This window comes from Apodemus sylvaticus, chromosome X (genome assembly GCF_947179515.1).
Source record: "Apodemus sylvaticus chromosome X, mApoSyl1.1, whole genome shotgun sequence".
NCBI classification, from domain to species: Eukaryota; Metazoa; Chordata; class Mammalia; order Rodentia; family Muridae; genus Apodemus; species Apodemus sylvaticus.
In genome coordinates, this window is record NC_067495.1 from 74,572,852 (window position 1) to 74,589,798 (window position 16,947).

Below are 16,947 nucleotides of genomic sequence, written 5' to 3' on the forward strand. Positions count from 1 at the left end.
ACCTAGGGAAAAGTAACCTAGTCCAGAACCTTGAGGTCCTTGCAGCCAGATCTTAAAATTCATTGATTAGAATTACACCAAGATATTTTATATTATTTGTGGCTCTTGTTATTGGTGTTATTTCCTTCCTTTCTTTCTCAGTCCATTTATCCTTTGTATAAAGAAAGGTTCCAGATTTCATTGAGTTACTTTTATATCTAGCTACTTTTCTGAAGTTGATTATTATCTACAGGAGTTCTCTGGTATAATTTTGGGGTCATTTACATACACTATCATATCATCAGCAATTAGTGATACCTTGATTTCCTCCTTTCCAATTTTTATTGCCTTAATCTTCACTTGTGTTTTTCCTTTACATAGAAATTCATGTACTATATTGAATAGATAAGGAGAGTGGGCATCTGTGTCTTGTCCCCGATTTTAATAAGATTGTTTGAAATTTCTCTCCATTAAATATGTTGGCTATTGGTTGGCTGTATATTGCTTTTATTGTGTTTAGATATGCACCTTGAATTTCTGCTCTCTCCAAGACTATTAACATGAAGGAGTTTGGGATTTTGTCAAAGGATTTTCAACATCTAATGAGATTATCATGTGATTTTTTTTCTTTGAGTTTGTTTATATAGTGGATTATGTTAATGTATTTTTGTATCATGAACCAATCTTGCATCCCTGGGATGAAGCATACTTGACTGTAGTAGATGATGTGTTTGATGTGTTCTTGGATTTGGTTTGGGAGAAATATATTGAGTATTTTTGCATAAATATCTTTAATTGAAATTGGTCTGAGGCTTGAATGATTGTGTGTATTATACTCTGAACCCTGCTGTTGTGTGCTGTGAGGCACAATCAGACAAACTCAGAACTTGGGACATGGATGCAGTGACCTATGGTGATGTGCATGTAAACCTCACTAAATAAGTATGGGCTTTGCTGGATCCTTCACAGAAGAGTCTCTACAAAGATGTGATGTCGGAGACCTACAGAAACCTTATTGCTATAGGCTGCAATTGTGAAGATCATGATTCTGAAGAACACTGTCAAAGTTCTAGAAGACATGCAAGGCATGAAAGAAATCATAGTATAGAGAAACCCTCTGAATATACTAAGCGTGGAATAGCCTTTGCATGTCACAGTTATCCTCAAAGGGATGAAATAATTCCTACTGGAGAAATACCCTAGGAGTGTATTCAATATGGTGAATCCTTTGCACATCACAGTAGTTTTCTAATATGTGAAAGAACACACACTAGACAGAAATCCTACAAATGTAACAATTATGATGAAGCCTTTTGATTATATTCTGCTTCCCTGATGCCTTCAAAACAGTCAGAAGCTCTGGTGATGATTCCAGATGACATGAAGTTTATTCATGGGGAAATCAGGCATTTGTAAAGAGCTGCAGAGTATGGATAAACTGTTAAGGAGCAGAAGCTGTGGAAATGAAAGGAAGAGGATTAAAAGGCCAGATAGCAATGCTTGGAGTGGGATTGTACCTGAGAATAAGCTGCCTTCTACAGTATTCCCTGAATCTGCTCAGCCGCCATGGGTCGGCCCCCTCCAGGTATTCTGCTCTTTCCTTCTCTGGGCAACTGCATGTACCTGTCAGTGACAGCAACCTTCAGGCCCCTGTTGTCTCTAATTGGACCTTAAAGCTCCTCAGTACCCACTGGGTCATCCCTGTAGCTTTCCTATCTGTGAGAAATAAGAATATTCTCAGAGACATTTATATTTCTCTCTGAGGCAAACATCTAGTAAAATAGTGGACTCCATGAAATTCACATTTCCCCTGCAATCTCATTATAGGAAAAGAATGATTACTCTGGAAGAAAATGTCTCTGCTGAACAAACACCTTATTATCTGAATACCTTTCTGGATAGAAAAGAGCTGAGAATAGAGGAGGGATTTACAGAAAGGAAACAATTTGTTACATGGCTTACTTAGATTATTTCATTGTCCCTATCTTTTGCCTTTTATCTAACCCTGTTAGGACCCCAAGGATGAATTCGTTACATTTTGTCTTCATCATTGGTCAAAATTAGTCACACTGAATAAATGTGTTAATGCTTTCAAAAAACAAAGAAAGAAATTGTTCCAGGTTTTCTTTTTTGTTTGTTCTTTGTGTATTTTTGGCATTAGAGTAACTGTGACCTCAAAGAATGAATTGGGTAGTGTCCCTTCTTCTGTTTTATGGAATCGTATGAGGAATATTGGTACTTACTCTTCTTTGAAGGTTGGGTAGAATTGTGCACTAAAACTATCTGGCCCTAAGCTTTTTTGGTTGGGAGCTTTTTAATGATGGATTCTATTTCCTTAGGAGTTATGGGACTGTTTAAATGATTCACCTAAACTTGATTTAATTTTGGTATGTGGTAACTTTCTAGAAAATCATCCATTCATCTAGATTTTCAAATTTTGTTGAGTATAAGCTTTTGTAGTAGGATCTGATGATTTTTAAAATTTACTCAGTTTCTGTTGTTGTGTCAACCTTTCCTGTTTGATTTTGCTAATTTGGATATTGCTACTGTGACTTTTAGTTCCTTTGGCTAAGAGTTTTTCTTTCTTATTGATTATCTCAAAGAGCCAGCCCTTGGTTTTGGTGATTCTTTGTATTGTTCTCTTCATTTCTAATTAGTTGCTTTCAGCCTCGAGTTTGACTATTTCCTGCCTTCAACTCCTATGGGTGTGTTTGCCTTAGTTTTGTTCTAGAACTGTTAAGTTGGTAGCATAGGATTTCTCAAATTTCTTTATTAAGAATGCACTTAGTGCTATGAGGTTTCCTCTTAGCAATGCTTTCATTGTGTCCTATGAGTTTGGGTATGTTGTGCCCTCATTATCACTGAATTCTAAAAACATCCTTAATGTCTTTCTTTATTTCTTCCCTAACCAAGTTATCATTGAGTACACTGTTGCTCTGTTTCCATGACCATGTTGGGTTTCTAGTACTTTTGTTGCTTTTAGCATCCAGCCTTACTCCCTGAAAATCTAATAGAATAAAAGGTATTATTTTAATTTTCTTGTATTTCTTGAGGCATGTTTTATTATTATTATTTTTTATTTTCTATATTCTTTGTTTATATTCCAAATGATTTCCCAGTCCCCCCCCCAGCCTGTATGTCCCATAAACCTTCTTCTCTCCACCCATTCTCCAATCACGTTTCTCCTTTTTCTCTGTCCTGGTACTCCCCTATAATGCTAGATCAAGCCTTTCTAGGATCAGGGCCCTCTCCTTACTTCTTCCTGGGAGTCATTTGTTATGCTAATTGTGCCTTGGTTATTCAGAGCTTCTGGGCTAATTAATATCTACTTATCAGAGATTGTATTCCATGTGTATTCTTTTGTGATTGGGTTACCTCACTTAGGATGATATTTTCCAGTTCCAACTATTTGCCTAATAATTTTGGGAATTCATTGTCTTTAATTGCTGAATAGTATTCCATTGTGTAAATACACCACATTTTCTGTAACCATTCCTCCATTGAGGGACATCTGGGTTCTTTCCAGCTTCTGGCTATTATAAATAAGGCTGCTATGAACATAATGGAGCATGTGTCTTTATTCCATGGTAGGGAAACCTCTGGGTATATTCCCAGGAGAGGTATAGCAGGGTCCTCTGGAAGTGTCATGTCCAGTTTTCTGAAGTACCGCCAGACTGAGTTCCAGAGTGGTTGTCCCATCTTACAACCCCACCAGCAGTGGAGGAGTGTTCCTCTTTCTCCACATCCTTGCTGTCTTCTGAGTTTTTAACCTTAGCCATTCTGACTGGTGTGAGGTGAAATCTCAGGGTTGTTTTGATTTGCATTTCACTAATGACTAATGATGTTGAGCATTTCTTAAGGTGCTTCTCCTCGGCCATCTGAATTTCTTCAGGCGAAATTCTTTTTTAGATCTGTACTCCATTTTTTATTAGGCTTATTTGTTTCCTTGGGGTCTAACTTCTTGATTTCTATGTATATATTTGATATTAGCCCTCTATTAGATGTAGAGTTGGTGAAGAACTTTTCCCAATTTGTTGGTTGCCATTTTGTCCTTTTGACAGTGTCCCTTGCCTTACAGAAACTTTGTAATTTTATGAGATCCCACTTGTCAATTCTTTTTTTTTCTTTTTTTTATTCGATATATTTTTATTTACATTTCAAATGATTTCCCCTTTTCTAGACCCCCACTCCCTGAAAGTCACATCAGCCCCCTTCCCTCCCCCTGTTTTCCCACCCAACCCTTCCCACTTCCCTGTTCTGGTTTTGCCCTATACTGCTTCACTGAGTCTTTCCAGAACAAGGGGCCACTCCTCTGTTCTTCTTGTACCTCATTTGATGTGTGGATTATGGTTTGGGTATTCCAGTTTTCTAGGTTAATATCCACTTATTAGTGAGTGCATACCATGATTCATCTTTTGAGTTTGGGTTACCTCACTTAGTATGATGTTCTCCAGCTCCATCCATTTGCCTAAGAATTTCATGAATTCATTGTTTCTAATGGCTGAATAGTACTCCATTGTGTGTGTGTGTATATATATATATATATATATATATATATATATATATATATATATATATATATCACATTTTTTGCATCCACTCTTCTGTTGAGGGATACCTGGGTTCTTTCCAGCATCTGGCAATTATAAATAGGGATGCTATGAACATAGTGGAGCATATTTCCTTATTACATGCTGGGGAATCTTTTGGATATATGCCCAGGAGTGGTATAACAGGATCTTCTGGAAGTGAGGTGCCCAGTTTTCAGAGGAACTGCCAGACTGATTTCCAGAGTGCTTGTACCAATTTGCAACCCCAACAGCAGTGGAGGAGTGTTCCTCTTTCTCCACATAATATGTTCCTTTAAGCACACAGCAGCTATGGATTTTACACTGTATCCTTTGACTTCCCTAGCCACAGGATTTAAGTCAGATATTTGGTACTAATCATGAATTCTCTTGAGAACTGAGTCCCAAATGGACTCAGAAAACAATTGGTTATTCACAACAATCATACCATTATTAGACCATGGGCATATTTGGTCAATACTGCCCAATAGGTCAATACTGTTGCATGCAGGGTCTGAATCTTGGAGAAACCATTAAATCATTTTCTTTTCCATCAATCTTTTTTTTTAATTAGGTAAATTATTTATTTGCATTTCAAATGATTTTCCCTTTTTTGGCTCCCCACACCCTGAAAGTCCCATAAGCCCATTTCCCTCCCCCTGTTCCCCCATCTACTCCTTCCCACTTTCCTGTTCTGGTATTCCCCTGTACTATTGCACTGAGTCTTTCCAGAACCAGGGGCCTCTCCCCCATTCTTCTTGGATATCATCTAATATGTGGATTATGTCTTGGGTATTCCAAGTTTCTAGGCTAATATCCACTTATCAGTGAGGGCATACCATGATTGATCTTTTGAGACTAAGTTACCTCACTTATTTAGTATGATCTTCTCCAGCTCCATCCATTTGTCTAAGAATTTCATGAATTCATTGTTTCTAATTGCTGAATAGTACTCCATTGTGTAAATATACCACATTTTTTGTATCCATTCCTCCGTTGAAGGACACCTGGGTTCTTTCCAGTTTCTGGCTACTACAAATAGGGCTGCTATAAACATAGTGGAGCATGTGTCCTTATTGCATACTTCTCAGCCCTCTGGAAATTCTTCATGTGAAAATTTTTGTTTAGCTCTGTACCCCAGTTTTTAATGTGGTTATTTGGTTCTACCTTCTTGAGTTCTTTGTATATATTAGATATTAGCCCTCTGTCAGATTTAGGGCTGGTGAATATCCTTTCCCAGTCTGTTGGTTGACGTTTTGTCCTTTTGACAGTGTCCTTTGCCTTACAGAAACTTTGTAGTTTTATAAGGTCCCATTTGTCTATTCTTGATCTTAGAGCATAAGCTATTGGTGTTCTATTCAGGAAATTCCCCCCTATGCCCATGTCCTCAAGGGTCTTCCCCAGTTTCTTTTCTATTAGTTTCAGTGTGCCAGGTTTTATGTGGAGGTCCTTGATCCATTTGGAGTTGAGCTTAGTACAAGGAGACAAGGATGGATCAATTCACATTCTTACGCATGCTGACCTCCAATTGAACCAGCACCATTTGTTGAAAAGTCTATCTTTTTTCCACTGGATGCTTTCAGCCCCTTTGTCGAAGATCAAGTGACAATAGGTGTGTGAGTTCATTTTTGGGTCTTCAATCCTATTCTATTGTTCCGCTTGCCTGACATTGTACCAATACTATGCAGTTTTTATCACTATTGCTCTGTAGACTTGTTGTAATATGAGAACTGGGTTCTTATGGTTCCAAATTGCATTGCCTTCTGTTGGTCATGTTCCTATGTTTGTTTTTCATCTTTGGTTTTCCATGGTAGTAACTGACCTGGGTGTCTTGGATTGGAGAAATCCTCATCAAAGGCATGTGGAGCTGTGTATACAATGTTAGAGCAGCCCTTCTAGGAGACAAGCAGTGCTTCTGTATTTCTGGTTAGAGCAGTCCTCCTGTGTTCCTGGTTAGAGCAGTCCTCCTAGAAGACAGGGAGAGTTGTGTGATGATTGAGTGGACATGGTATTCTGTTAGTCTGCATCTTTTTATTGGGTAGTTGAGTTCATTGATATTGATAGTTATTAAAAACCAGTGATTGCTGTTTCCTATTATTTTGATTTTGGTGGTGTTATGGTATGTCTCTCTCTGTGTCTCTCTCTCTGTCTCTCTGTCTCTCTGTCTCTCTCTCTCTGTGTGTGTGTGTGTGTGTACGCTCTTCCCTTGTTTTTGCAAGCACAAAGTCACTTATTTCTTGTGTTTTCTTCTACACAGTTTGCTTTCTTTGGTTGGAGTTTCCTCTCTAGCATTTTATATAGGGCAAGATTCATGGTTAGACAATAAATTTGGATTTGCCTTGAAATATCTTGTTTTTTTTTTTTTCATCAAAGGTGGTTGAAAATTTTACTGGGTATAGTAGTCTAGTAGTAGTCTATAGTCGTCATAATTGACATCTGTGGGTTTTGCACATTATCTATCCAGGCCCTTCTGGCTTTCAGAGTCTCTTTTTATAAGTCAGGTTTAATTCTGATATGTCTGCATTTGTATATTTCCTGTATTTTCTCCTTGTAGCTTTTAATGTTCATTCTTTGTTCTCTAGATTTTTTCTTTGATTATTTTGAGGTAGGAGGATTTTTTCTGGTCCAGTCTAATTTATGTGGTATATGTGCCTTGTACGTTTATAGGCATCTCTTTCTTTAGGTTGGAAAAGTTTTCACCTGATTTTGTTGAAAACACTTTGTGTCTATGAGCTAGAACTGTTCACCTTATTCTATTTTTATTATTCTTAGGTTAGGTATTTACTTTGTATCTCAGATTTACTGGATGTTTTGTGTCAGGAATTTTCTTTCTATTATATCTTCTATGCCTGCAATTCTCTTCCATTTACTGTATTCTGCTGGTGGTGCTCCTGTCTGTTGTTCCTGTTCTCTTCCCTTAGTTTTCCAACTCCAATATTGCTTCAGTTTGTTTGTTTTTTAATGCTTCGTTTTCTATTTTCAAGTCTTGCCTGGCTTTATTTATTTCCTTCACTTGTTTAATTGTCTTTTACTATATTTCTTTATGGGATTTATTTGTTTCATCTTTAAAGAATTTTACCTGTTCTATTGTATTTTCCTATATTCCTTTTAGGCATTTATATGTATCTTCTTTAAAGGCCTCTATCTTTTTTTTTTTTTTTTTTTTTGGATTTGGTTTTGTCGAGATAGGGTTTCTCTGTGTAGCCCTGGCTGTCCTGGAACTCACTCTGTAGACCAGGCTGGCCTCTAACTCAGAAATCTGCCTGCCTCTGCCTCTGCCTCCCAGAGTGCTGGGACTACAGGTGTGCACCACCACAGCCCTGGCGACTGCTATCATTTTTATAAGATTGGATTAAAGGTCATTTTTTGTACTTCACTTATTTTGGGATATCCAGGGCTTGCTGTAGTTGGGCAGGTGTGCTGTGAAGATATAATATTTCCCTGGCCTTTTTTGATTTTGTTACTTTGAGGGCCTTTAGCCATCTTTATGGCTTCAGTCACTGGATATTCCTGCTATAGTAGGTATTGACAGGGTGTTAACCTTAATAGTTCCAGTGTGTCAACCCTCTGATCAATATCCTTGTTCTGTATGGTTCTGGATTTGCAGGTGTCTATGGCCCAAGAGCCATAGGTCTGATGAAAGTATACAGAGAAGTGGCAGGAGAATGGAGGGCCCTGAGGAATAGCAGGTTGTTTAGAACAGGTTTGTGTGCCCCAACACCCCAAGCAGGGAAGATTTGTAGGGGAAAGGAAGCTAACCATCATGATTCAGGCTTTTCATGTCTAATAAAGGTGGACAGAGAGGTGATAAGACAATGTAGCTTTCTTCTTATTTTTCTAATTCTGATTACCAATATCATTATAAATTTTATAGTTTGAAACACCAATTTGTTAGCTCTCAGTTTGTTTGAAGCTAGATTCTGAGAGTGATATAACAGTTCCTTATGTTTTGTTTGTTTTGTTTTGTTTTTGTTTTTGTTTTGAGACAGGACTTCTCTGTATAGTTCTGGCTTTCCTGGAATTCACTCTGTAGACCAGGCTGGAATTGAACTCAGAAATCTGCCTACCTCTGCCTCCCAGAATGCTGGGAGTAAGGGCGTGCACCACCGTGGCCCGGCAACAGTTCCTTCTGTAAGAAGGATAAAGAGTGGCATCAAGATTAATATATAAAAGAATGCAATAATAGTGATCAAAATTGGCAATTCTTGACCAAGCTACAAAAAGGGTTAGGGGATGCATAAAAATGCACATAATCTACAAATGAAAACTCTCAGTCAGGCCCTGTATAAATGGCCAATGAAAGTTATCAACTTTCTTATTGAGGGTATTTCTCTGCTTTCTAGACTCTAAAAGGTAGCCAGGTCATGGGCCCCAGTTGAATACCTATTGTAGTTTTATTGTTAAAATTACCTAATATTTAACTGACCTTAATGATTTATGTTATAGTTAGAGATTAATACTACTCCCAACCTTTATCAAAGAAGTTTCCATTTGTAGTAGATGTTGACTAATGCAAAGATACATAACTGGCCAAAGTACAGAGCATATATGACTGAAGAATGATTAGCCTTGAACCAAGCATCTGTATGTCCTTCATCCCAAGATTTAGGAATCATTGCCAAGGAAGAGGCAGAAAGACTCTAAGAAATAGTGGAGGTGGATGAAGTCAAGGTAATTGTTTCCTCTGGAGACAAAAGAGCATATATGAATTCACAGAAACTGCAAAGGAATTTGTAAGCCCTCTGAAGGTCAAGCAAAAAAAATTCCTAGCATGGAGAGATACATAGACATAAAATATCATTCTTAGATGGACAATTATTACAGCTCCTGAAGCAGTATAGTCAGTTTTCTTTAGTAGTGTTGTCCATGATTATTAAACTACACCCTTTTAAAAGGCCATCCTGCCCTATTAAAAGGCCATCCAACAAAGAATACATATGGACAGCACAAATTGCACTTGATAGGTAAAATAAATAAATAAATAAATAAGACAATAGTTGGATGGATAGAAAAGGAGGGTGTACAAGGAAGAATTTCTAGGAGGGTAAGAACATGATGAAAACATAGTATATAAAATTGTTAAAGAACAAACTATAAAGCAAGGAAGAAAGTTACTTTAGTACTATATGATCCTTATTTCCCCATGTCCTTTCCTCTCAAGTGTAGGCACAGTCTAATATGAAATATGACTTCAGGGTGTTTTAACTATCAAACCCTTAAAAATCTCTGTGTGTTTACTCTCTCAGAATGCTAAAAAGGATCTTTAAAGTTGCTTCAACAATATCTGCAATTTTTCAGCCAATTGATTTTATGTATGCTCAATTAAAATGCAATTACTCACTGACAGCCAATTTTTCAGACTAATAACTGTAAGGTAAGACATTTATATTTTCTCCTAGTGAAATGTTACTATTTTTCTTTTTATAAAGGGGTATAGAGAAGATTGGTTTCAAACGAAAACCTTTAGCATATCACAGGTTTTTTTTCTAATGCCACATGAAAATATTAGATAGATTACAGCTATAATCAGGAGACAAGCAAGAAGTTCAATTTCCTGTAAACTAACACTTCATATTTCTCATCTAGTTTCTCTTAAAAGAATAAATAACTCATAGAATTATTGAGGTTTTTAAGTTAGCTAATGTATAACAGTGATATGAAGAATGCTTAGCAAACAGTAAAGACTAAAAATAAGTTAATAACTAGTGATGCAAGTTATACTAGAATTTGAAAAAACAATGCATTCATCAATAATATGATAAAATCATCTTTTTATTAGATATATTGTTTGTTTACATTTCAAATTATTTCCCCTTTCCTGGAACCCCCCCCACAGAAAGTCCCAAAAGCCCTCTTCCCTCCCCTTGTTCCACAATCCACTCCTTCCTGCTTTCCTGTCCTGGTATTCCCCTACACTGCTGCACTGAGTCATTCCAGGACCAGGGGCCACTTCTTCCTTCTTCTTGGGCATCATTTGATATGTGAATTGTTTCTTGGGTATTTTGAACTTCTGGGTTAATAATCACTTTGAACAATGGCTCAATGTGTAAGGACTTCACCTGCAGATTCCAAGGACTCTGGTTCTATTCCTGGCCTCTGCTTGATGGTTCACAGCCATCTTTCTGAACTCTACCATGATAAAATCATCCTCACAAAGTTAGGTTTGTTCAGAATAAGTTTTGGTGAAAATTTTACATAAGAAATGTTGGTAAGTATGAAAATGTATTTGAGGTCAATGTATTTGAAATAACTTGGAAATGTTCAGTCAAGCTGAACATAATTATATCAGTTTGAATTGAAACTATAAAAACAATGTTTATACATATGTATCACATGGTATACACACAAATAACCTTTGTTATTAATATTGACAAAATAAAAGTCAACCAAAGTATACATAATATAGTCAAAATAAAATAAACATTCATTTTAATGAACAAATTTAAGTTTCTAGCCTTCTTATATGTAGAAATAATAATGCTGACTAGAAAACAGTTTTGGCTACTTCTGTGCTGATCTGCACCTGTACTGGGGCAGATCTGCTTGTCTGCCCCCGCTCTATTAACACTACAAGTCTGTAGTTCTTCAGGAGATCAGATACCCCAACATACCTGAAAAGCATGTTGGTGAACTAAAATCCCATTTCATGAAAATAACAGAGACTTCTAGGCTGGATATAAGTAACTCACTCAAAGTATTACGGGAAAAACACAGTTAAACAGGTAGAAGCTCTTAAAGAGAAAACAAAACAAATTCTCTCAAAGAAATACAGGAAAACACAAAGAGGTGAAGAAATTGAACAAAGTGGTCCAAGACTTAAAAATGGAAATAGAAACAATAAAGGAAGAAAAGCACAAATGGAGGCCACCTATGGAATGGAAAACCTAGGAAAGAGGTCAGGAACTACAGATGTAAGCATCACTGACAGAATACAAGAGATAGACGAAAGAATCTCAGGTGCAGAAGATACCAGAGAAGATATTGACACAATGGTTAGGAAATCCAGAACACAATGCAAAGACCAACTCTACAAGCTATAAGAGTAGAAGAGAGCAAAGATTCCAAGGTCAAAGGACTCAAAAACATCTTCAACAAAATAGAAGCAGTCATTACAAGTCTCCCAACCAAAAAAAGCACAGGATAAGTTGGTTTCAGTGCACAACTCTATCAGACATTCAAAGAAGAGCTAATACCAATACTCACCAAACTTTTCCACAAAACAGAAACAGAAGGAACACTACCCAACTTGTTCTATGAATCCCCCTATCACCTAAGGAAATAGAAGTCATTAAAAAAAATCTATCAACCAAAAAATGCCCAGGGCCAGATGGCTTTATTGAAGAATTTTACCACACCTTCATAGAAGACCTAAATCGATTCCTCAAACTATTCCATACAATTGAAACAGAAGGCACATCCCTGAATTCATTCTATGAAGCCACAGTTATTCTGACGCCTAAACTATGCAAAGAACCAACAAAAAGAACATCAGACCAATTTCACATATGAATATCAATGTAAAAATACTCAATATAATTCTAACAACCAAATCCAAGAACACATCAAAATGATCATACACCACAATCAAGTAGGCTTCATCCCAGGGATGCAAGGATGGTTTCATATATGAAAATTCATCAACGTAATCTACTAATAAACACACACAAAAAAAATCACACGGTCATCTCATTAGATGCTGAAAAAGCATTTGACAAACTACATGTCCCCTTCATGTTAAAATTATTGGAGAAATCAGGAAGTCACATCCCTTACCTAAGCATAGTAAAAGCAATATACAGCAAACCATTGGCCGGTATCAAACTAAATGGAGATTCTTGAAGCAATCACACTAATATGAGGGACAAGACAAGGCTTCCAACTCTCTCCATATCTATTCAATATTGTACTCAAAGTTCTAGCTGCAGCAATAAGACAAAAGGATATCAAGGGGATACAAATTAGAAAAGAAGTTAAGGTATCACTATTTGCAGGTGATAACATAGTTTACATAAGCGACCCCATAAACTCTACCATAGAACTTTTATTGCTGATAAGTAACTTCAGAAAAGTGTCTGGATATAAAATTAACTCAAACAAATCAATAGTCTTCCTTTATTATCCACATGATAAACTGGATGTGGAAAAAATTAGGAAAACAATGCCATTCACAATAGCCACAAATAGTGTAAAATATTTTCATCTAACTCTTATTAAGCAAACAAAAGTTCTGTAGGACAAGAACTTCAAATTCCCCAAAAAAAAAGAAATTGAAGAAGACATCTGAAGATGGAAAAATCTACCATTCTCATGAATTGTTAGGATTACTGTAGTAAAAATGTGTTTCCTACCAAAAGCAATCTGCAGATTCAACACAATCCCCATCAAAATCCCAATAGAGTTCTTCACAGACATGAAAAGAATAATTAGTATTTTCATATTGAGAAACAAAATCCCCAGAATAGTGAAAACATTTCTTAATAATAAAAGAACTTCTGGGGGAATCACCATCCATGACCTCAAAATATACTACAGGGCAACAGTGATAGATTTCACATGGCATTAGTACTGACAGGTCAATCAATGGAATAGAATTGAAGACCTAGGAATAAAGCCACATACTTATGAACACTTGATATTTTACAAATAAGCCAAAAAATACAATGGACAAAAGAAAGTATCTTCAATAAATGGTGATGATCTAACTGTTAGTTGGTATGTAGAAAAATGAAAATAGATTCTTATTTATCAACTTGCACAAACTCATGTCCAAGTGGATCAAGGACCTTGCTATAAAACCAGATACAGTGAATCTAATAGAAAAGAAGTGGGAAAGAGCCTTGAACTCATTATCACAGGACTTTCGGGGAGTGGGAGGCTAGAAAAGGGGAAATCATTTGAAATGTAAATAAATTATATCGAATAAAAAAAATTAAAAAAAAAAAAAAAGAAGTTTCCTAAACAGAACTTCAATGGCTCAGGCTCTAAGATGAAGAAATGATAAATGAGACCTCGTGAAACTGAAAAGCTTCTGTAAGGCAACAGACACAGTCAATAAGACAAATTAGCAACCTAGAGATTGGAAAAAATATTCACTAACCCCACATCTAATAGTGGGCTAATATTCAAAATATGTGAAGAACTCAAAAAGCTAACCTCCAAAAATCCCTAATAACCCTTTTAAAATCTGGGGTACACAACAGAGAAATCTGTAATGACCAAGAAGCACTCAAATGTTCAAAGTCCTTAATCACTGGGAAAATGCAGATCAAAACCACCCTGAAATTCCACCTTAAACCAATCAGAATGGCTAAAATAAAAAACTCATGTGACAGTACATCCTGGTAAGGACATAAAGAATTGCTAGTGGTATTGCAACCTGGTACAACCATTCTGGAAAACAGTCTGGTTGTTCCTCAGAAAATTGGAAATAGACCCACCTGAACACCGAGCTATACTACTCTTGTGCATATACTCAAAGGATTCCCTATCACACCAGAAGAACATATGCTCCAGGATGTTCATTGTAGCCTTTTTTGTAATAACCAAAAGATTGAATCAACCCAGATGCCCCACAACTGAAGAATAGATACAGAAGATGTGGTACATTTACACAATGGAATACTATTCAGGTATTAAAAATGAGGACATCATAAATTTTGCGGGCAAATAGATGAAACTAGAAAATATCACCCTGATAGATGTAACCCAGACCCCAATTGATATACTTGGTATATAATCATTAATTAGTAGATATTAGTCAAAAGTACAGAATACCTAGGATACAACATACAGAATTTAAGAACATTAACAAGCAGAATGGCCAAGTGAGGATGCTTCAATCCCACTTATTAGTGGGAAGACAATCATCATGGGATGCAGAGGGAATTTGTCAGGTGGGAGGAGGAAGATAGCAAAAGGGGAACATGATTAGTTATAGTCAAGGGCAGGAGAGAAGCCCAGAGGGCCAGCAGAATGAATGGGAATATGCAGCATTAGAAAATTACAGGACAGGAGACCCTCTACAAAATACCAGAGACCTGGGAGGTAAAAGACTCTCAAGATTCAAAGCGAGTGACCTTAGATGAAGTGTCCAATAGTGGGGGGAGGGAACTAATAGGGTCTACCTCCCGTTTATAGACAGGGCCTCAAGAGGAGGGGTGGTGTTACCAAACCACAGTCAAAATTTCTGACCTAGTATTGTTGCTGTCTTTAAAGAACTACAATGACAAAAACTGAGAAGAGATTGAGGGAAAGATGGTCCAGTGATCGGCCCAACTGGGAATGTACCTTATGAGGAGAAACCAAGGTCAGACACTATTACTGATGTTATGATGTGCTTATTGAGAGGAGCCTAGCATGGCTGTCCTCTGAAAGGCCCAACCAGCAGCTTACCGAGACAGATGTAGATAATTACACACAACCATATGACTGAAATCAGTGACCCCTATGGTTGAATTAGGGGAAGGATGAGAGACGAAGAAAGGGAGGGCAACTCCATAAAAACACCAGCACTCTCAACTAATCCAGATCTCTGGGAGCTCCCAGACACTGAGCCACCAACCAGGCAGCACACAGGAGCTGGTCTGAGCGCCCCCCCCCCCCCAACACACATATAGTAGATAACTGTCTGGTTAGCCTTAGTGGGGAAAAATGCAGGTAATACTGGAAAGACTTGAAGTCCTAGGAAACAGGAAGGCCCGGTGATAGGGTAACATCCACTTGGGGACAAGGGAGAGAAGGGATGGGATGAGGATCTCTGGGAGGGTGACAAGGCAAGGGGCAATGCATGAATTGTAAATGAAGAAAAGAAAGTGGAGTCATTGAAGTTATGATATTATTATCCATACATAAAACTACCCCAAAGAGAAGGGTCGCATTAATAAACTAACAGGTCTCATAGAGACCAAACATTTCCTTTTCACAGAAATACTGACTAAAAACCATTGATCTAAAATTTCCTTTGTGAGAAATCAGAAACTAATTTGATGTCTTTACTTGAAATTGGTAAATTATACAACTGAATCCAATACGGCACGGCATCTTATAATCAGGAAAACTCTCCTGGCTCTGACTAGGGCTGCCAATATACTCAGCCTATAGCTATAGCTTTGAAATTGATTAGGCTGCTCACTGAATAAAAGATCATGGTAGGTCAAGGTATTTTCATAGTGCCATTGCACAAATGTCACTTGTGTTTGCATCATGGAGAAGAATTTATGGTAACTGTTTCAAGAAATTGTAATCATACTGTTTACTGGGAAGGAAATTCATTCCTTTTATGTTCAATATATGAAAGTTGGGAGAATAGGCTTGCTTTGTCTTATCAAATATTAATACACTGAATGAAATAATGTGAAGATTCAACCACAATGAAATGGTTCAGCAGATTAAGGCACTTGCTGCCAGCCTAATGACCTGAGTTTATGTCTCATAACACAAAGTGTAAGAAGAGACTCCTTTTTTTGCTGTTCTCTGTTCAATATATGTGATCCACAACAGTTGTGGGTTTACTGAATGAATAGTCAAACAATGAAAGAAACAAATAAATAAAGACAAACCAGCTAAAAAGACTCAATATAGAGGAATAAAATATTCTTTGATGGATTGTTGATTCATATAATCTAAGAACACTTAAGATGAAACAAAATATAACCTCACAGAAACACATTGTAACTTAATTTCAAAAAAGATAAAAAAAGAGAGAATTTTGAAAGCTACAATTGGTTTCCTAGACCTGTAATCACAATAACTATTGAATAATGGTAGGAAAACCAGAGCTCTAAGGTCATCTCATATAATGATTTAAAGTCAGCCTGTGCTACATGAGATCCTGTCTCATCAAACAAACAAACAAACAAACAAACAAACAAATAACTAGTCATATATCAAATGCTATCACAAAAGTTATTGGTAAAATTTTCAGAGAAACAGAAGCAAACAATGTAACACTCTGCAGAGAAAAAGGAATAAATTAATATGTCCAAGGACCTGAAAAGGACACAAAATTAAACTACCACATTAAAAACAATGTACAAAGCAGAACTTTTACAGAATGAATTCTGTAGCTTCACATGAAAACATGGTCAACAGTATCCAACAAATCTACCCTCTAACTGCCATTAGTATTGTTTATGTTATTGTTTTATCAATTTACCTATTTATGTTGCATATTTTTGAAATACTTATTTTGTAGAATGATATATTTTGCTTCTTTCAATAGGATTAAAATGCTACATCTTATTGTACTGGTTGGATACTTAAATTTGGGCTCATAATAGAGTATCATGACAATAAGCTTGGTTGCAAAGGCCTCAGAATTATGACACAATAGTGTTTCTAAAAGGATGGGGATGCAGCTCAAAGGTAGAATGTTTCACTAATATGAATAAAAATAGAGGAT

The 16,947-nt window shown here is 36.7% G+C and overlaps 1 pseudogene; it reads left to right on the forward strand.

Moving 5' to 3' along the window:
- The first annotated feature begins 873 nt into the window (after positions 1–873).
- LOC127674556 (zinc finger protein 431-like) lies at positions 874–1,182 on the forward strand (annotated as a pseudogene).
- The last annotated feature ends 15,765 nt before the right edge of the window (positions 1,183–16,947 follow it).